This window comes from Eriocheir sinensis, chromosome 54 (genome assembly GCF_024679095.1).
Source record: "Eriocheir sinensis breed Jianghai 21 chromosome 54, ASM2467909v1, whole genome shotgun sequence".
Lineage (NCBI taxonomy): Eukaryota > Metazoa > Arthropoda > Malacostraca > Decapoda > Varunidae > Eriocheir > Eriocheir sinensis.
Genome location: NC_066562.1, coordinates 4,826,951 through 4,849,100, shown reverse-complemented (window position 1 = coordinate 4,849,100; position 22,150 = coordinate 4,826,951). Strand labels below are relative to the sequence as shown.

General features: G+C 40.5%; 1 protein-coding gene across 1 annotated transcript in view; it reads right to left on the bottom strand.

Moving 5' to 3' along the window:
- LOC126983581 (dual specificity tyrosine-phosphorylation-regulated kinase 2-like) overlaps positions 1 to 22,150 on the bottom strand; it is a 69,224-nt gene that overhangs the window by 31,197 nt on the left and 15,877 nt on the right. The gene's annotated exons all lie outside the window — the stretch shown is intronic.

Below are 22,150 nucleotides of genomic sequence, written 5' to 3'. Positions count from 1 at the left end.
CACTGTGCAGAGGCCTTGTCAAACTGTCACAAGGCTCACAAAACTACCCATGGAAATACTAACAACATAACCTCTACGAAAGCCTTATCAAATGTGGGTGTATCAGCGATGCCTAACACTCTCGTACCTTTACAAATAACGATCGAAAATTAAAGTTATCGCTGAAAATGTTAAGTGGTGATGGTTTTCTTTCACTTTCAAATTGGTTATATGTCAGAAACTACGAAAAGGGAGTGTGATGCGTGCGATAATTTGGCAACGCTGGCAACGTTACCAAATTGTCGTACTTAGCCTTTTATATTTTCCAATTTGAGACTAAAAAACCGTCGCACCCACAAAAAATAACGATACCCACGTCGTTATTTCCAAAAACGTTAACTATAGAGGGTCTTTTACAATCGTTATGAGTTAGAAATAGGAAAATCCAGCGTGGTGAGTGCGATAACATGGCATTCCTGGACTGTGTATGTATGTAAGGTCCTTGTTCTCAGACGCTACTGGCTTCGGCAACAACTATTTAAGAAGGTCACAAAAGGAGATTGGTCGGGTTCTCATGAGAAATTTTCACGATCGAAGTGCAGAAGCCTTGTCAAACTATCACTAAGCTCATGTAACTATTCCTGGAAATACGAACACAACCTCTACGAAAGCCTTATCAAATGTGTGACTGTGTGAACCCGAAATGTGTGAGAGTAGACCTTCGCCTATTCGGTAACAGCTCATCGACGTCTCACCTACTTTTCGTATCTAGCGTGAGGCGTACGACAACGCTATCAACACGCGTACGACAATCAATGTATGAATTTCAATAACAAGGAGCGAGCTGAGTGCGATGATTTGTAGACGCTGAGGTGGTTAAAAACATGAGTGGGTACGGAGGGAGGAAAAGGGAGGAAAAGAGAAGAAAGGGAGAGGGATGGAAGAAAGGGAGAGGAAGAGAAGAAAGGGAGGAATGGGGAAAGAAAGGGAAAGAAATGGAAGGAGAGGAAAGGGAAAGAAAAGGAAGAATAAGGGAAGAAAGAGGAAAGAGGAAGAAAATGAGGAATGATGAAGGAAAAGAGAATAAAAGGGAAAAAAAGGAAAGATGGAAAATTAAGAAAAGAACATGGAAGCAAAGATGAGGAAAAGGAAGGAAAAGAAAGATTGAAAACAAGACGAGGAAAACGGAATATAAGGAGAGAGAGAGAGAGAGAGAGAGAGAGAGAGAGAGAGAGAGAGAGAGAGAGAGTACAAATAACGACACAAGAGCATTAGGAAAAGATATAAAAGAACATAAATAAACAAAAGTCTTTCTAGAGTCTGCGAGTGTAAACAAGAACGATCATGTCGGATTTGCAACGGGGGTACTAAACAAGGAAAAGGAGGAGGAGGAGGAGGAGGAAGAAGAGGAGGAGGAAGAGGGGGAGGAGGAGGATTATGAGTAAAATGAACAAGGAAGGAAGGAAGGAGGAAGGGGAAGGAGGAGGAGGGAGGATGTAGGAAATAAAGATTGTCAGAGTAGGAGGAGAGAAAAAAAGAGTTCGGAAGAGGAGGAGGAGGAAGAAGGGGAAGGAGGAGGAAGAGGAGGGAGGAGGTACAAAATAAAGATTGTCAAAGTAGGAGGAGAGGAAAAAAAGAGTTCGTAAGAGGAGGAGGAGGAGGAGGAAAAGCAGGCTGAGAACAAAAATAAGGACAAATTAGATAGAGGAGGAGGAGGAAGAGAAGGAGGAGGAGGAGGAAGAGGAGGGAGGAGGTAAGAAATAAAGATTGTCCAAGTAGGAGGAGAGGAAGAAGAGGAGTGGAGGGGGAGGAAGGGGAGGAGGAGGGGGGGCTACAGAGGCACACAGGTAAGTCACGTGTATACCTGCATCACCTGGTAATTAGCTATGCAGCCAATAAGCTAGCGCTCACACCTGCCCGCGTTACCTGAATAATTGCCAAGCGGGGAATTACCGAAGGGGGGGGGGGAGGAAGGGAAGGGAGGAAGAGAGGAGAAGAAAGGGGAGGAAAGGAAGGGAGGAAGAGGGGACGAAAGGGGAGGAGGAGAGGCAGGAAGGGGAGGAAAGGTAGAAGGAAAGGAAAGGGAGAGGGGATGGAAGGAAGGGGAGGAAAGGTGGAAAGAAAGGGAGAGAGGGGAAGGAAGGGGAGGAGAAGGAAGAAAGGGGAGGAGAGAGGAAGGAAGCGCAGGGAAGGGAGAGAGGGGAAGGAAGGGGAGGAAAGAGGGGAAGGATGTGGAGGAAGAGAGGGGAAAGAGAGGAAGAAAGGGGAGGAGAGGAAGGAAGGGAGGGGAGAAGAGGAGAAGAGAGAAGGAAACCAGTAAAGAGAGAGAGAGAGAGAGAGAGAAAATGTATGTGGCTACGAGATATTTATTACGGTTATCTCTCTCTCTCTCTCTCTCTCTCTCTCCAGTACCCAACCCAAATTCAGTACACGGTGTAAGTATTTCCTGGGTCGAGGAGGAGGAGAAGGGGAGGAGGAAGAGGAGGAGGAGGAGGAGGGAAGAAAAAGGTTGAAGTGTGGGCGGACGGACGATTGAGAAAGGAGGAAGAAGAGGGAAGAACACGAAGAAGAAGAAGAAGAGGAAGAAGAAGACTGGAGACCTACGAAGAGGAAGAGGAGGAAGAGGGAACCAAAGAGCGGGTAGAATAGGAGGAGGAGGAGGAGGAGGAGGAGGAAGGGTGGTCACTACACACACACACACACACAAAGGATGGGTCTGTGTGTGTGTGTGTGTGTGTAGGGTTGGCAACACTGGTTCTGTCAGCTGTTCGGTGGGTTAAAAACAGAAGTAGACAGTCCCCCTCCTCCTCCTCCTCCTCTTCTTCTTCTTCCTCCTCCTCCTCCTCCTCTTCTTCTTCCTTGTTTTCCTTCGTTTTTTATTCTCACATTTTCTCTTCCTCCTTTTTTCCTTCTTTTATTTCTCTTCTTCCTTTTCCTCCTCCTCCTCTTCTCCTGTTTCCTTATTTCTTTCTTTCCTGTTTTTCCTTCATTTTCTCTTCCTCTTTTCCTCCTCTTTCCATTATTCTTTTCTTTGTTTTTCTCTTCATTTTCTTCTTTTCCTCCTCTTTCCTCCCTGTAACTCTTCTATCACATTTCCTCCTCCTCCTCCTCCTCCTCTTCTTAATTATTTCTTTCCTCCGTTTTTCTCATTTTGTACCGTTTCTTATATATTATGGGGTTGCCTCCTCCTCCTCTTCTTCATCTTCTTCCTTTTTCTTTGTGATGTTTTCCTCAATTATTTCCTCCTCTTCTTCTTCTTCTAATAATCTTTTCTTCTCTCTTCAGTATTTTCTTTCCTCTTTCTTTTTCCTCCTCCTCTTCCTTCTTCATCCTTCTTTCTATCCTCCTCCTCCTCCTCCTCTCTTCCTACTACTTCAACAAAATCCTCCTCCTCCTCATCTTCCTTCTTCATCCTTCTTTCTATCCTCCTCCTCCTCCTCCTCTCTTCCTATTCCTTCTTCAACAAAATCCTCCTCCTCTCTTCCTATACCTTCTTCAACAAAATCCTCCTCCTCCTCTCTTCCTATTCCTCCTTCTTCAACAACAACCTCCTCCTCTCTTCCTATTCCTTCTTCTTCAACATCCTCCTCCTCCTCCTCCTCTCTTCTTATTCCTTCTTCTTCAACATCCTCCTCCTCCTCCTCCTCTTGCTTTCTTTGTCTTTCGATCCTGGATTAGTTGCTCTCTCTCTCTCTCTCTCTCTGTTTCCTCTCTCCTTCCTTTCTTCAATGTGATTATCTTAATTATCATCCTTTCTCCTCCTCCTCCTTCCTTTTTCTCATTTATCTCCTCATTCTCCCTCTTCGCTATTTCCTTTTTCTTCCCCTTTCTCTTCCTTCCTTTCTTTGTCCTCTTGATTCCTCCTTCACGTCATTTCCTCCTCCTCCTCCTCCTCTTTCTTACTTCTATTGCTTCTCCTTCTCAATTTCCTTCCTTCCCTCCCTTTTTTTTCCTCTCCTTCCTGCTGATGTCAAGACTCTCTCTCTCTCTCTCTCTCTCTCTCTCTCTCTCTGCAACCCAAACATACGTTGATAAGAAAATGCAAAGCTGACACACACACACACACACACACACACACACACACACACACACACGCACGCACACATTTTTTGTCCTTTTATTTTCTGTATAGCCAACACACACACACACACACACACACACACACACACACACACACACACACACACCGTTTTTCTTCGTGTTGATATGAAGGTGTGAAGCGGAAATGGCTGTGTGGTTAGCCTGCTTCCCTGTGTGTGTGTGTGTTAGAGAAAATGAAGGAAGGAAACGAAATAAAAGAAAGAGCAATGAGAGGAAGGAAGGTGTGTGTGTGTGTGTGTGTGTGTGTGTGTGTGTGTGTTAAAGATATATTCAAGCACCTTCAGTTCTCTCTCTCTCTCTCTCTCTCGACAAAAGCTGTGGATATTATGAAGTCGAGAGAGAGAGAGAGAGAGAGAGAGAGAGAGAGAGAGAGAGAGAGAGAGAGAGAGAGAGAGAGAGTGTTTACGAAGATAAGGAAATGAGACAGCCGATAGATAGAAAAAGCAGATAGATATTAAACCCAACAGAAAGGGAGATAAAGAAAGGAAGAGAGGAAGAAGAGAAAGATATAAAAGGGAAGAAACAGGAAGAGAGAAGGAAGAAGGGAGGAAAGAAGAAAGGATATAGAAGGGATAGAGAAAAGAAAGGAAGATAGGAGGGAAAGAAGGAAGGAATAATAAAAGAAAAGGAATAAAGTTAGAAGAAGGAAGGAGTTAAATAGAAGATCAGAAGATAGGGAAAGAAGGAAACAGCCAAAAAAAGGAAAGGAAGGAAATAGAGATGAGAAAAATAAAGATAAAATGAAGGAGGGAATGAAGGAGAAATAATGAAGGGGAGAAAGCAAGAAAAGGGATAAAGAAAGATGGAATGAAGGAGAAAAGAAATAATGAAGGAACGAAAATAAGATAAAATGAAGGAAGGAAGGAAAGGGAAAGAATAAATGAAGGAAAGAGATAACATGCACAAATAAAGACAGAGATAAACATGATAAAGAAGAGGAAAGAAAGCAAAAGATAACGGGAGGGAAAATATTAATAAAAGGAAAAAAAGGAATTGAATGAAAAGATGAAGTTAAAAAAATACAGAAAAATACAATGTTAGATATTATTATTATTATTATTATTATCATTATTATTATTATTATTCCCTTTCTATGACAAGTTTAATTAATGAGACAATGAGGAAAATGTCTCCATGCCTAGTTAACTCTCTCTCTCTCTCTCTCTCTCTCTCTCTCTCTCTCTCTCTCTCTCTCAATGGTTGTCTTGAAAATCTACCTTCCCTCTCTCTCTCTCTCTCTCTCTCTCTCTGACCGCGTTTCCCTCCCTCCGAACGTTGAGGCTCCACGATCATGCCACCAACAGGCCCGTACCTCCTCCTCCTCCTCCTCCTCTTCCTCTCTCCCTCCCTCCTGCGGCTGCTCTTCCTCCCCCTCTTCTCTCCCTCCTCCCATACCTTCCCGTTCCGTTCCCTCCTTCCCCTACATTCTCTCTCTCTCTCTCTCTCTCTCTCTCTCTCTCTCTCTCTCTCTCTCTCTCTCTCTCTCTCTCTCTCTCTCTCTCTCTCTCTCTCTCTCTCTCTCCGATCGTCATAATCCCCCTTCCTCTTTCTTCCTTCGTTCACCCTTACCTCTCTCTCTCTCTCTCTCTCTCTCTCTCTCTCTCTCCATTATAACATCCTTCCCTCCCTTTATCCCTCTCCCCTCCCCTCCCCCTCCCTTTCCTTTCTTCCCATACCTATGCCACCTCCCTCCCTCTCCCTTCCTCCTCTCCTATATTTCCCAAAGCTCCTCCCTTCTCCTCCTCCTCCTCTCTTACCCTCTTTCCTTCCATTCCTCCTTTTCTTCCAATTTCTCCTTTCCTTTCTTTCTTGGTGTTAATGTTTTTGAGTTGGTAATATTGCGAGGTTAGTTTATTTCTAGTTGGTAACAGTGCGTGGAGGGGAGTGCATTTTTGAGTTGGTAATACTGTCTGAGGTTACGTTATTCGAAGGCGGTAATAGTGCGTGCAGGTTGGTGTATTAATTTTGAGCTGGTAATACTATCTGAGGTTAGTTTTGGGGTTGGTAACTCTGACTGACGTTCGTGACTTAGAGTTGGTAATACTGTCTGAGGTTACGTTATTCGAAGTTGGAAATAGTGCGTGCAGGTTGGTGTATTACTTTTGAGATGGTAACACTGTCTGAGGTTATAGTGTTTTGGGGTTGGTAACTCTGACTAAGGTTCGTGACTTAGAGTTGGTAATACTGTCTGAGGTTACGTTATTCGAGGTTGGTAATAGTGCGTGCAGGTTGGTGTATTAATTTTGAGCTGGTAACACTGTCTGAGGTTATAGTGTTTTGGGTGACTGAGGTTCGTGACTTAGAGTTGGTAATACTGTCTGAGGTTACGTTATTCGAAGTTGGTAATAGTGCGTGCAGGTTGGTGTATTAATTTTGAGCTGGTAACACTGTCTGAGGTCATTGGATTTTGGGGGTTGGTAAAACTGAGGTTCGTGACTCTGAGCTGGTAATACTGTCTGAGGGTAGACATTTTTATTTTCCTCTATTCATTAATCAATATGTTCTATCTATTTCATTTTCCTCGCCACCATCATTATATAGTCACTGTCCATATATTTCATTGCTCTCTTAAGTTCTGTATCTCCATTAATTTCAGGTAAGAAGAGGAGAAAGAGGAAAGAAGAGGCCTTTGAAATCATACTTAGAGGAGGTGGATTAAGAGGGAAGAGGAAAGGGTTAGGAAGCAATAGGGTTGGGAAGGGGATTGGATAGCTTAAGATAGGGATATGGAAAATAATTAAACATAACGAAAAAGAATGTAAAATAATGCATATAACCGTACACATTCCTTCGTTTTTCTTTACCTATAGTAACTGAATAATTAAAAAATGAAGATAGTGAAGAATGAGAGAAATAGAAGACGGAGAGGTAGATGAAAAATAAATAATGTTGATAATCAAAGAAAAAGAAAAAGAAAGAACATGCAAAAGGAAGAGAAGAAGAAAAAGAAGAAGAAAAAGAAGAAGAGAAGCATTCCTCTTGTCTCTTATTTTCGCCATCTCTTACTCGAGGAGGAGGAAGAGGAGGAGAGGAAAGGAAAGGAGTGTGAAGGAGGACGAATAATTATCAAGAACAGGATAATTATGGAGGAGGAGGAGAAGGAGAGGAAGGAAAGAGAAGAGATGATTCTCTGCACAGACGAAGAGTGGAGAGGAGATGAAGATGATAAATAGAGGAGAAGGAGGTAAAGGAGGAAAGGGAAAAGGAAGAAGGAGATGAGAACTGGAAGGAAGACTGGAATAAAGGGAGGAGGAGGAGGAGGAGGAGGTGTGTGGCATCGTAGCTGGAAGTGAGTCAGCTTTATTGATCAGGAGGGTTCTGGTCCCCTCCTCCTCCTCCTCCTTCTGCGGGTGCTCCTCCCACTACTCTCTTCCTCCTGCTTGTGCCCCTCCTCCTCCTCCTCTTCCTGCTCCCACTTCTCTCTCCCCCTCTTCCTCCTCCTCCTGTGTCTCATATTTCTCTTGATTTTGCTCTGCTTCCATCTCCTCTTCATCTTCTCTCGTTACTCTCCTCCTCCTCCTCTTCTTCCACCTACGCATACTTCTGATTTCGCTCTTATTCTACCTCCTCCTCCTTCTCTTCTTCCTCCTCCTCTTCCTTGCACTTTTCTATCAGTTTCCCTTCATCCTAACCCTCCAGCTTTCCCTCCTCCTCCTCCTCCTCCTCTCCTCTTTATGAATGTATAGAGACGGCTGGATGGGGGGGTGTCAATAAGGTTCCCAGAATATGTGAGTAAAGGTAAAATTTGGGAGCTGCGCGTTGCCTCAGTGCTCATCTCCGTACCATTAACCCCTGGAGCCTATCACCCGGGGGCACAGGGCTAAGGTGACATCCAGGTTACCACAGTTTACCTTTCCCAGGTTTCCCCCGGTACCCATTTATCGACCCGAGGATGAACAGCTGGGTGGACTGCGCGCTGACTGCCTAGGACGGATTCCAATCTAGCACCGCGGATTGATAGCTAGGCACGGTAACCACTGCGCCACGGAGAAGGGTAGAGCACGTAGCAATGGGTTTCAAGTTGGATAGATTCTGATTCAACAAGGACACACTCTAGATATTTTAAACGTTACAAATTCACTTCAGATTCAACAAGGACACACTCTAGATATTTTAAACGTTACAAATTCACTTCAGATTCAACAGACACATTCGTAGATATTTTAAACGTTACAAATTCACTTCAGATTCAACAAGGACACACTTTAGATATTTTAAACGTTACATATTCACTTCAGATTCAACAGACACATTCGTAGATATTTTAAACATTACAAATTCACTTCAGATTCAACAAGGACACACTCTAGATATTTTAAACGTTACAAATTCACTTCAGATTCAACAAGGACACACTCTAGATATTTTAAACGTTACAAATTCACTTCAGATTCAACAAGGACACACTCTAGATATTTTAAACGTTACAATTTCACTTCAGATTCAACAAGGACACATTCGTAGATATTTTAAACGTTACAAATTCAGTCATAAAAAAGGTGATGTAAGAAACGTTGTATAAGGATTAAGTTATATGGTTAGTTTGACTTTTTAATTAAATTTTTGGGATGGTGTTAGTTAGAAGCGTTGGATTTTTTTTTTGTTAATTCGACATATATTACAAACTCGGCCGTAAAAAAAAAAGTTACATATAAAAAAATGATCTACAAATACTGGACAAATTTTCCAATATCATTTTCTTCACTAGACAAGACATGAATACAAACAGACAAAGAGAAACTGATAAAAAAACAAGAAAAAGAAGAAGAAGAAGGACAAGATGAAAGAGCAATCAATAACACTTAAGAAGAACAGGAAGAACAAGAACAAGAACACGACATTCTTTGATCTAAATTTTTTGCACGTTTCTTTCTTACGTGACGAAAAAGTATAAATAAGAAAATAACGACAAAATGAGAATATTCCAACGTGTACTAAAACTTTAATAAGACACGCGAGAAAAAAAAAAAAGGGGGAGGGAAGGGGAGAGAAAGAAAGAGGGGAAGGAGGAAGATGGGAAAGGAGAAGAAAGGAAAAGAGGAGAAGACGAGGGAAAGGAGGGAGGAGGAGCGAAAGGAGAAGTTAAGGAAGGAGAGGAAAGGAGAAGAAAGGAAAGGAGAGGAGAGGATGAAGAGGGGAGATGTAAGTGAAGTGAGGGAGGAGGAGGAAAAGAAGAAGGGAAGGAAGGAGAGGAAAGGAGAAGAAAGGAAGGGAGAGAAAAGGACGATGGAAAGGAGGGAGGAGAAGGAAAGGAAGGGAAAGGAAAGGATGAAGGAAAGAAGGGAGGGGAAATATAAATGAAGAGAGGGAGGAGGAGGAAAAGGAGAAGGGAAGGAAGGAGAGGAAAGGAAAAGAAGAGAGGAAGAGGGGAAAGGACGAAGGAAAGGAAGGAGGAGGAGGGAAAGGAGAAAGGAAGAAAGGAGAAGAAAGGAACGAGAGGAAAGGAGAAGGAAAGGAAGGAGAGGAAAGGAAGGAGAATAAAGGAAGGGAGAGGAAATAATAAAGGAAAGGAAGGAAAGGAGATGTGAATGAAGAGAAGGGGGAGGAAGGAAAGGAAGATGGGAAAGGAGAATGAAGGAAGGGAGAGGAAAAGGAGATTGGTCAGGAAGAATAGGGAAGTGGAAGATAGGAAAGAAGGGGAAGGTAATGAGAAGGAAAGATGGAGATGGGTAAATGAGAAGGGAGGAGGGGGAAAAAGAGGGGAATAATAGGGAAAGTAGGTGGAAGAGAGAAATGGAGAGGAGGGAGAAGAGGGGAGGGGAGAGAATGATAAGGGGAGGGAAATGAGTTAGGGTGAGTTAAATGTGGAGGAAGAGGAGGAGGAGGAGGAAGAAGAGAAAAGGTGAGGAGGGGAGGGTGAGGAAGAGGAAGGGGAAGAGATGGGAGAGGAAGAAAAGGGTTAAGAAGGAAGGAAGGAAAGAAGGAAGGAAGGGGGAAGAGGGGGAAGAAAGCAAAGAGGAAGATAAAGGAAGAGGAGGAGGAGGAAGAGAGAGAAAAGGTAAGGAGGGCAGGGTGAGGATGAGGAAGGGGAGGAGAAAGGAGGAAGAAAAGGGTTAATAAGGAAGAAAAGAAAGGAGGAAGGGAGGGGAAGAAAGCAAAGAGGGAGATATAGGAAAAGAATAAAGAGGAAAAGATTGAGAAGGAAGAGAAGGGGAAGGTGAAGGTGGAGAGAATGCAGAGGAGGAGGACAGAGGAGGAGGAGGAGGAGGGGGGGGGAAGAAGAAAGCAAGGGAAAAAGTAAAGAGGAAAAGATTGATAAGGCAGAGAAGGGGAAGGTGAAGGTGGAGAGAATGAAGAGGAAGGAGACAAGAGGAGGAGGAGGAGGAGGAGGAGGAGGAGGAGCTAATATTACCTCCCACACATGAATTTTAAATGAATCTATGAATAAGTGAGGGAATAGAGGCGATAGGCAGGGAACGGCCGAAGGGGGAATAGATGATAATAATAATAATAATAATAAAAATAAAAATAGATGTGAAGCAAGAGTGACTATATAGCTTGTAGTAGTAGTAGTAGTAGTAGTAATAATAATAGCAGCAGTAGTAGTAGTAGTAGTAGTAGTAGTAGTAATAGCATTATTATTATTATTATTATTATTATTATTATTAGTAGTAGTTGTAGTAGTAGTAGTAATAGCAGTAGCAGTAGTAGTAGTAGTAGTAGTAGCATTAGTAGTAGTAGTAGTAAATAGGTATATAGATAGATAGATAGATAGATAGGTATATAGATAGATTGATAGATAAAGAGAGAGAGGAGAAAGAAAAATTGCAGTAGAAACAGATTAGGATAAGCAAATTGAACCTCTCTCTCTCTCTCTCCCAAGAAGAAGAAGAAGAAGAGGAAGAAGAATAATAAGAAGAAACATAAATAAACCAAGAATACCAACAACAACAATAACAACAACAACAAAAGTAAATAAATAAAAAGAAATATAAAAAGCAATCCAGCACATTCTCTCTCTCTCTCTCTCTCTCTCTTGATGCCATGCGCGTAGCCAAAAAACTTTCATAAAAAACATGTATAAAATAGTTAGTCATGAAATTACCTTCAACTATGACGAATTATTCATTAATGTTCAAAACTCCTAGCGGTCCCATTATTATTATTATTATTATTATTATTATTATTATTATTATTGGTGGTGAGGGTATGGTGGTGGTGGTGGTGGTCGTAGTAGTAGTAGTAGTAGTAGTAGGAGGAGGAGGAGGAAGCAAAAAAAAGTATAAAGTAGAACAAGAAGAGAAATAAAACGATAAAAAAGAAGTTGAAGAAGAAAGATAAAAGAAAAAGGAAGGAGAACTACAAGTGTGTGTGTGTGTGTGTGTGTGTGTGTGTGTGTGTGTGTGTGTGTGTGTGTGTGTGTGTGTGTGTCATTTAACAATCAATAAATGGACCGATATTAGCCTTTTATGGGGTAACTTAGAGAATTTAATGGAGGAGGAGGAGGAGGAGGAGGAGGAGGAAGAGATGGCTAATGGTATAACGAGGAATAGACAGAGACGAGAATAGGAGGAGGAGGAGGAGGAGGAGGAGGAGGAGGAGGGTTAATGTTGTTACGAAGACATGGAAGGGAATACAAGAGGAGGAGGAGGAGGAGGAGGAGGAGGAGGTGAAAAGTGAAGAGAGGAGATAAGGGAGATAAAGAAAGAAATAAGGGAGATAAAGAAGGAAACAAGGAAGAAAAGGATAGGAAGAAAAAAAATAAAAGGAAAGGAAAAAATATGAGAGAGACAGACAGACATCTCCATACACCTCTCTTCTTTTAACAATATATAACCCACTCGTCTTTTTTTTAACCTTTTCAATTATCTTTTTTTCTATCCTTAAGAATTTCCTTGGACCTTGGAAGTTGATGGAATGAGAGGGGTGGGAAGGGGAGGGGAGTGAAAGGGATGGGGAGGGGTGAAGAGGAGGAGGGAAGGGGAAGGAAGGAGGAGGCGACAGGATAAATCATTGTAGGAGGGAAGGGAAGGGAAGGGAAGGGAAGGGAAGGGAAGGGAAGGGAAGGGATGGGTGGGGAAGGTGAGGAAAAGGGAAGGGAATGTGGAAGGGAAGGGGAGAAAAGGGGATAATTATATTGGTAGGGTAAGGGAAGGGAAGAGAAGAGAAGGGAAGGAAAAGGAGGGAAGGGGACGGAAGGTTAGGTAAGGGAAAGGAAGGGAAGGGAATTAGAGAAAGGTAGACAATGGGAAGAGAAGAGAAGAAGAAAATGATGGGAAGGAAAGGGAAGAGAGGAAGGAGAAGAGGAGTAAACATAAAAGGAAAGAAAGAGGAAAATGAAGGGGATGGGAGAGAAGGGGAGATGAGCAAGAATAAGGAAGGAAAAAAAATGGAAAATGAAGGGAATGGAAGAGAAGGTGAAAGGAGAAAGGAGTGATAAAGGGAAGGGCAGGGAAGAAAAGGAAAGGGAGAGGAAGAGGCAAGGAGATAAAGAAGAGAAATATGAGAAGAGGAATTTGAGACGAGGAAATGGCGGGAAAAATCAACGAGCGAAATATGTTATGAAGACACTGTTACCAATTCACGTGTCTGGCGGAAATTGTTAGGTTAGAATATGCAGAAAATAAACAAAGTAAGATGAGAAGAACAAACGGGAAAAACTGGAGACATGAAAAGGAAGTAGAGAAAATGAAAATGAAAAGGAAGTAGAGAAAAAGAAAATGAAAAGGAAGTAGAGAAAAAGAAAATGAAAAGGAAGTAGAGAAAAAGAAAATGAAAAGGAAGTAGAGAAAAAGAAAATGAAAAGGAAGTAGAGAAAATGAAAAGGAAGTAGAGAAAAAGAAAATGAAAAGTAGAGAAAAAGAAAATGAAAAGGAAGTAGAGAAAAAGAAAATGAAAAGTAGAGAAAAAGAAAATGAAAAGGAAGTAGAGAAAAAGAAAATAAAAAGGAAGTAGAGAAAAAGAAAATGAAAAGGAAGTAGAGAAAAAGAAAAGTAGAGAAAAAGAAAATGAAAAGGAAGTAGAGAAAAAGAAAATGAAAAGTAGAGAAAAAGAAAAGGAAAAGGAAGTAGAGAAAAAGAAAATGAAAAGTAGAGAAAAAGAAAAGGAAAAGGAAGTAGAGAAAAAGAAAATGAAAAGGAAGTAGAGAAAAAGAAAATGAAAAGTAGAGAAAAAGAAAATGAAAAGAAAGTAGAGAAAAAGAAAATGAAAAGAAAGTAGAGAAAAAGAAAATGAAAGAAAGAAGGGAGAGAAGGAAAGGAAATGTCAACGGAAGGGATATAGGAAGCAAAAAGGGAAGGAACCTGAGACGAGAAAAGGAGGAAGAAAAGAGAAAATGAGGGAAAAAATAAAGAAGGAAGAGGAGGAGGAGGAGGTAGAATATAAAACCAAATCCACGTGTCTAGACTAGTAGAAATTGTTAAAATATGCAAAGAACAAGAAATAAGAAGTAAGAGCAGGATCTATTGTTTGGTACGTGTTTAACCGCCTGAATAAAGAGATAAAAATCCATTGTATGTTAGTATTTAAAGATCACGAGGCAATTAGAAGGCCATTGTGTGTGATGGAGTGAGGAAAGGAAGTGTTTGCAGGTGTGTGTGTGTGTGTGTGTGTGTGTGTGTGTGTGTGTGTGTGATTTGAATTGGTGTCTTAAAACATGTATTGGCTTTTTGTGGACTGATGATATTGATAATGGTTAAGAGAGTAATGAGTAGCAATAAGAGTAATGAGTAGCAATAACTTAAGAGAAATTAATGAAGATAAATGAAAGGAGAAAACTGAAAAAATATATATAGTACTAGGTAGGTACTTCTTATGCTAATAATAATAATAATAATAATAATAATAATAAAGAAGAGAAAGAAAAAAGGAAAAGAAGATAAAGGAGAAACTATCACACACACACACACACACACACACACACACACACACACACACACACACGAGAAAAGAAAAGAAAAAAAACATGAACTAGAGAAACAAGAACTGATACACACACACACACACACACACACACACACACACACACACACACACACACACACACACGAGGAAATAAAAAACATGAACAAGAGAAACAAGAACACACACACACACACACACACACACACACACACACACACAGTTCCCCCTCAAGGCAATAGATGTACCTATGCGTGTTGCAAAGGTATATGGAACAACCCCGATACAATGAACTGGAGTAGCCCCGACCCCGTTATAGTGGACCAGACTGAACACACACACACACACACACACACACACAGACTGGACAGGAAACATACTATGGCTACGTGTGTGCATGAGAGAGAGAGAGAGAGAGAGAGAGAGAGAGAGAGAGAGAGAGAGAGAGAGTTAAAGAAAGTTGAACAAGTAAAAATTTGTCATGACACGTTTTCACTTAATACCAGGGTGGGTTTAGTCTCTCTCTCTCTCGGGATGAAAGAGTGATGCGGGAGAGAGAAGGGAAACTGTGCTCTCTCTCTCTCTCTCTCTCTAGGATGAAAGAGAGATGGGAGAGAGGAGGAAACTGTGCTCTCTCTCTCTCTCTCTCTCCAGGGAAGAAAGAGGATGCGAGAGAGGAGGAAACTGCCTCTCTCTCTCTCTCTCTCTCTCTCTCTCAGGAGCTTGGTTAGTATTGTTACTGAGAGAGAGAGAGAGGAAACTGTGCTCTCTCTCTATCTCTCGGCAACACCACCACCACCACCAGCATCATTACCAGACACCACCACTACCACCAACTCGTCCACCACCTCTCTCTCTCTCTCTCTCTCCACATATTTATCGGAATCCTCCAACTCTTCCTACACTACGTTATGGAGATGAACATTGGAGGAGAGGAGGGAGGGAGGGAGAGGTGGATGGTGAGAGGGTTCTGGTAACACTTCCTTTCCGTTGATATATTTTTTTCCTTCCCTCCCTTGCCACGTCTTCGTTTCCTCCTCCTCCTCCTCTTTCCTTCACTTTCTGCTGTATTTCTGTTTTCCTAATTTCTCTTTGTCTCTTATTTTCCTTCTTTCCTTCAATTTCTCTTTTACTTATTTTTTTCTTCCATTTTCTCTTCTCTTCTTCTATCTCCTTTTTTCTTCCTCTTCTTGTCTTCTTCCAAAATTTTCTCCCTTTCAATTATTTTCTCTACCTCTTTTTTTTGGTTCTTACTTCCATATTCTTTCTTTTTCCTTTTATTTTCTTCTATGTCCCCTTTCGCTTTTCTTTCTCTCCCTTCTACTTCTTTACTTCAGTTTCTTCTATGCTTCTTACATCCTTTTCCTCCTCCCTATTCTTCTTCGTCCTTAACTTTCCTTCAATTTCTCCATTACTTCTTCCTATTCAATAATTTTCTTTGTCCCTCTTCGCTTTCATCCTTTCTCTTTTTTTATCCTCACTCGTCCTCTTTTTCCTTTCCCGTCCCTCTGTCCAAAATTTTCCTCATTCCTCTCCTTCCTCCAACGGCCTTTTCCTATCCTCTTCTACAGTTTTCCCTCTTCTTATCTTCTTCCCTCCTCCTCCTCATTCCTTTGTCCTCCACTCCCTATTCTTCTCTTCCATTTTCTCTTTTCCTCTTCGTTTTAAATGTACCTTCCTATCCTTCCCCTTTTTCTTTCCTCCTCCTCTTCTTCCTCTTCCCTTCCTCTCCAAACAAGTCAAAACGAAAGAATATGAATAACAAATGATACCAAAGAAAGGAAGGATAGAATAACGATGATAATTATGAAGAAAGGATGATAAACGGGTAATAACGAAGGTGAATGATAACAAGCATAAAGATGGAGATGACAATACCAAATAAAGGAAGGAAGGAGAAAACAACGATAATTATGAAGAAAATGAAGATGAAGAAAGTGGAAAATGGAAGTAGGAGAAACTGAAGAGAAGGTAGGAAAAGAGAGGATGAAGGAAGGAAAGACAAAATGAAAGGGAAAAGGGACGAAGAAGAAACAAAGAGAAGGGAAATTGAAGGAAGAAGAGAAAAAGAGGAGGAAGAAAAGGATGTGGAAAGGGAAGAGGGACAAAGAAGGCACACAAGGACAAGAAAGAACACGATAATGAAGATAGTAAATAACGTAGATAAGAGATAAAGAAGAGAATGATAAAGACAGGGATAGAAGGTATTACAGGAAGCGTTTAGACTTGGCAACACTGCGAGACATCAAGCACCAGGGGAAACTATTTTAAACTAGTACACAAAAATAAAGGTATAAAAATAAATGAATATAGATTAAGTTAGCAAGAAATAAACACGTATGAATGAAGATAGAAGTAAAAAAAGGAATAATGGATAAAAAAATAATAAAGAAATGGAAGATAAAATAGAGAATAAGGTAAAAATTAATGAATACAGAAGAAGGAAGAGAAAATAGATGTTGAATAAATAAAATAAATTCTTCAATAAATATCTTTCTTCTTCTTCTCTCTCTCTCAGTATAATTCATATTTTTGAGAGAGAGAGAGAGAGAGAGAGAGAGAGAGAGAGAGAGAGAGAGAGAGAGAGAGAGAGAACTTGGCAGCTGTTTTAGACGGAAGAATGAAATGTTACAGACTGAGAGAGAGAGAGAGAGAGAGAGAGAGAGAGAGAGAGAGAGAGAGAGAGAGAGAGAGAGGTGAGAGGTGAACAGAACAGAGGCAGGAACAAGTTATAATGTGTGTGTGTGTGTGTGTGTGTGTGTGTGTGTGTGTGTGACGTCAGAGGATGGAGCCGAGACCGAACTCTCCAATTGACGGACACTGCGAGGGGCTAAATATGGCCACGGGGGGAGAGAGAGAGAGAGAGAGAGAGAGAGAGAGAGAGAGAGAGAGAGAGAGATCAATACCAAATATTAACGGCATGTCAACACGTCTCTCTCTCTCTCTCTCGTACAGGTAGCGAGCGATACAAAACGAAATATAAAAACAACGAAAATTTCTGACAAAGGTTTAATGAATAAATTAGATCGCGCGGGATTAGAATAAAGATGACGAAAATAGAAATAATAATAATAATAATAATAATAATAATAATAATAACAATGGCTGCGGTAATAGTAGTAGTAGCAGTAGTAGTAGTAGTAGTAGTAGCAGTAGTAGTAAGAAAAAGAAACGAAAGGAAAGAGAAGAGGAACAAAGGAAAAAAGAATAAGTAGCAGTAGAAGAATATGGAGGAATAAGAGGAAGAGGAGGAAGAGAAATTAGCCTTAGGAGGAGGAGGAGGAAGATCTATAATTATGCAATAAATAACAAAGCCTAAACCAATAACAAGAAAATAAAAGGAAGCGAGATAAGAACAATAAAAAAGAAAACCCCCAAATAGTAAAAACAAAAATAAAACACCAAAATAAAACAGACCTAATACAACACACTATAAATATCAAACACAAGCACAAGATGAATAGGAAGCAAAATAAAAATGAAGGAGAATGATGTTGAGTCCCCAGGTGTGTGTGTGTGTGTGTGTGTGTGTGTGTGGTGTCAGCAGCTGTGTTTCAAGGTTGACAATAAAACCTTCAGTGTGTGTGTGTGTGTGTGTGTGTGTGTGTGTGTGTTGGGGGAGATTTCGGTACACACACACACTTCGACAACACCACCACCTCCTCCTCCTCCTCCTACTACTACTACTACTACTACTACAATCACTACTACCATCAACCAGATAGGACAATTAACAGGAAGAAGAGAGGAAGAACACTAGAAGACAATAGAACAGAGGAAAACGGGAAGAACAAAGAAAAATTAACTGAAGAGGAAGAACAAAAAAATAAGATAAAAAATGAAGAAGAACAAAGACAACCTGAGACAGAATAGAACAAAAACAACGAGCAAAAACAATAAATAAGGAAGAGGAAGAACAGTTCAAAATCTATAACAAAGAAAGGAACAAATAAGGAAAAGAGGAGGAAAAGGGATTAGAAGAGAAAACAAGGAAATAAAAGAAGAAGAAAAAAAGGAAAATGGAAGACAGGAATTACAAAAGAAAAAAATAATGGTAAAACACACACACACACACACACACACACATACAGTTAGAAACGAAAATAAACGAAATAAATAAAAAATATAACACGGAAACAAAGAGAGAGAGAGAGAGAGAGAGAGAGAGAGAGAGAGAGAGAGAGAGAGAGAGAGAGAGAAATACAAGCTCTAATAAAATGTCAGATGCAGATAAAAGAAATATATAAAAAAATACAGAAGCAGGAAGTGGATAAAGGAGATGACGAAGAGAAAATGGAGGAGGAGGAGGAGGAGGCGAAACGGCAATATGGTAAAAAATAAAAATAATAAAAAATAAAGAAGAATCAATTAAAAGTACGTGAATAAGGGAAGAAAGGAAAAGAAAATAGAAGGAAATGGTAAAGAAAATGAGGAAAAGGAAAATAAATAAAATGAAGCATACAAACAAGGAAGGAGAGAATGGGAGGAAGAAAAGGAGGAGAAGGAAAGAAAAGGAAGAAAAGATAAACGATAAAGAGGAGGAAATGGGGAAAAAGATGAAGCGTACAAAACAAGGAGAGACAGAATGGAAGAAGAGGAAGGAAAGAAGCAAAGGAGGGAAAAGGAAGAAAAGGAAGGAAAGATATATGAAAGAGAAGGAAAAAAGACAAAACCGAGAAAAAGGAAAGGAGGAAAAATAGAAAGAAATGGCAGAAGGAAAAAACAAAGGAAGTGAGGAAAAGGGAAAAGGATGAAAATGAAGCAAATGAAGGAGGAAAAAAATAAGAAAATGCGATAGGAAGAGAAGGAAAGAATACAAAGAAAAGGAAAAGGAAAAGATATAAAATGAACCGTTGAAAACAAGGAGAAATACAGAAAGGAAGGAAGGAAAGAAGTAAAGAAAGGAAGAGGAATAAAAGGAAGGAAAGATATATGAAAGAGAAGGAAAAAACAGGCAAAACTGAGAAAAGGGAAAGGAGGAAAAATGGAAAGGAAAAGGAGAAAAAGGAAGTGAAGGAAAGGGAAAAGGATGAAAATGAAACAAATGAAGGAAGGAGGAAAAAAGGAAAAAAACAAATAAGAAAATGCGAAAGGAAGAAAAGGAAAGAATACAAAGAAAAGGAGGAAGGAAAAGAGCAAAACAAAGACAAAACAAAACAAATGATGCAGAGAAAGAAAAATAAAGAAAATAAACAATAGAATGAAGCGAAAATCAATCAAGAAACATGAAAATAAAAGATATAAACAAAAACAAAAGACGAGAATAGAAGAAAAATATAAGAGAATAAAGAAAACGAGGAAAAAAGATAAATGAAGAAGATAAACAATAAAAGAAAACATGAAGAAAAGAAGAAAATGAAGCAGGAAGTAAACAAGATAAACGAAGGAGGAAGAAAAAAGAAGAAAACAGTAAGAAAAATAAATAACGAATGAACGAAATAAGGAAGAAAAACTTGATACAGATGAGAGAGAGAGAGAGAGAGAGAGAGAGAGAGAGAGAGAGAGAGAGAGAGAGAGAGAGAGAGAGAGAGAGAGAGAGAGAGAGAAGGAGGAAGAGGACAACGAAGAGGAGGAAGAGAGGGAACGATAGAAAAAGAAAACTAAAATAATCAATAAAATAAATAATAATAATAATAATAATAATAACAATAATAATAATAATGATAATAATAACGAAACAGGACTGGGAGGAGGAGGAGGAGGAGGAAGGAGGAGGATTTAAGGTTAAACGTACACCTGACAAAGAGGTGGAGGAGAAGGAGGAGGAGGAGGAGGTACGAGGAAGGTGAGGTAACATATAGGTGTGTGTGTGTGTGTGTGTGTGTGTGTGTGTGTGTGTGTGTGTGTTGCGAAAGTGATGCTTGCAGTGGCTAAATTTCCTCTCTCTCTCTCTCTCTCTCTCTCTACCTGTTGCTGCCTTTCGTGAGTAATTTAGGGATCAGAGGAATGTGACAAATATGGAGAAAGAAGAAGAAGAAGAAGAAGAAGAAGGGGAAGAAGGGAACATTTACAGAAAAAGAAAAGGGTAGGAGACAAACATGGAAGAAAGAAGGAAAAAGAAAGGAAGAAGGAAAAGAAGACGAAGTAGAAAAAGAGGAAGAAGGAAAAAGACAAAAAAGACGAAGAAGAAAAAGAAAAATATAGAGGAGAAAGAAGAGGGCAAGAAGTAAATAAAAGAAGAAAATTAAGAAGAAAACAGGAACAATAAGAACTAAAAGAAGACTAGAACGAGAAGAACAAGAACAAAGAAAAGATTAACTACTATTACTACTACTACATTTAGGTCGTGAGAGCCCTAAGGAGGGAGAAGTAGGAGAGGGAGGGAGAGGGGGGAGGGAGGGAGGGAGAGGGAGGTAGCGGTCACACTTCCATTATCCGTTAGCCTCTCTCTCTCTCTCTCTCTCTTCAGCCTTTTTTCCTTCTCTCTTGTTTTTCCCTTCTCCATTTTTCTCTCCACCTAAACTCTTCCTCCTCCTCCTCTTCTTTATTCTGTTTTCTCTCCTCCCTCTTTCAGTCAACCATTTCTCCTCCTTTACTTCTCTATTCCTCCTCCTCTTCCTCCTTCCTTATCTCTCTTCTTTCTTCCATCTCCCCTCTTCATCAATCTTCCAATTCCTCCTCCTCTTTCTCCTTCCTTACTATTTACGATCTTTCTCCTTTTCCTCCTTCCTCCCTATCTCTTCCCTTCTCAACACTCAGTTAAATCTTCCTCCTCCTCCTCCTCTTCTTCCCTTATTCAAGCACTCCTCCTCCTCTTTCTCTCCTTTATCATCTCTTCTTCCCTCCCTTCCTTCTCTTTCCCCTCGTCTTTCCTTTCCCGTATCCTTCTCTTTATCTTTCCCCTTCTTCTCCTTCCCAGTTCTTCTTCCTATTCTTCCTTTCCATTTCTTTATTTATCTTTATTTATTACCTCCTTCCTGTGTTTTCTTTCATATTCTCTTCTCATATTTCTCTTATATATTTCACTTTTTTTGGTTTGCTTGAAGTTGTTGTTATTATTGGTAGTAGTAGTAGTAGTAGTAGTAGTAGTAGTAGTAGTAGTAGTTGTTGTTGTTGTTGTTGTTGTATTCTTGATTTTATTCCATTTAGCCTAATCTTCATAATGGGATTTTACCTCTCTCTCTCTCTCTCTCTCTCTCTCTCTCTCTCTCTCTCTCTCTCAAACGTGACCTTCCACACTTCCATTAGTGGTCACGCGGAAGTTAGAGAGAGAGAGAGAGAGAGAGAGAGAGAGAATCCTAGCAAAAATAATACGTAATAATAATAATATGATGATGATGAAAGAGAAAATAATACGAGAGAGAGAGAGAGAGAGAGAGAAGTGGTATTGGATATTTTAATCTCTCTCTCTCTCTCTCTCTCTCTCATCTTTCTTCCCTTAACATCATTCCATTCTCCCTCCTCCTCCTCTTCTCTCCCTTCCCCTCCTCCTCCTCCTCTTCCTCTTCTCTCCCTTCCTCCTCTCCCCTTCGTAAGCTGATTTGGTGTTCTCTTTCCTCCCCTTCTCTCCCTCCCTCCCTCCCCTTAAACCCAGTCAATCTTCCCTTCTTCTTCCTCCTTCCTTCCATCTTCCCCCTCCCCCTCCTCCTCTTCTTCCTATTCTTCACTTTACTGTTTTTACTAGTGTATTGCTCTCTCTCTCTCTCTCTCTCTCTGGTAGTTATGGGGAGAATGTCTACTAATGTCTATGTGTGTGTGTGTACCACGTAGAAGGAAGCACATGTGAGCGAAGGTCGTACACACACACACACACACACTCACACAAAGACATGGAAGAGGTTATCTCTCTCTCTCTCTCTCTCTCTCTCTCTGTGTGTGTGTGTGTGTGTGTGTGTGTGTGAAGTAGTACTGGTTGGACGCGCGTCACACACATACACACACACACACACACTGCTTTCATCATAACTATAATTGCAAGTTTCACTGTTACATAACCTTTATTGCACGCCCGTGTGTACGTGCGTGCGTGTGTGTGGGTGTGCGTGTATGTGTGTGTGTGCGCACGCTCCATATTTTATTGTCTATTCTCTTTAATCAGCTGATGACTTTGGAGGTTGAGAGAGAGAGAGAGGAGGGGTGGCGCGTGACAAGCCAATTCCAAAGAAGGTTCATTCTCTCTCTCTCTCTCTCTCTCTCTCTCTCTCTCTCTCTCTCTCAGGTTGCTGTGCTAATTTCTACAGCCTTAAACAAATAAACAAACAACTAAACAAACATCCACATTTAAAATTCA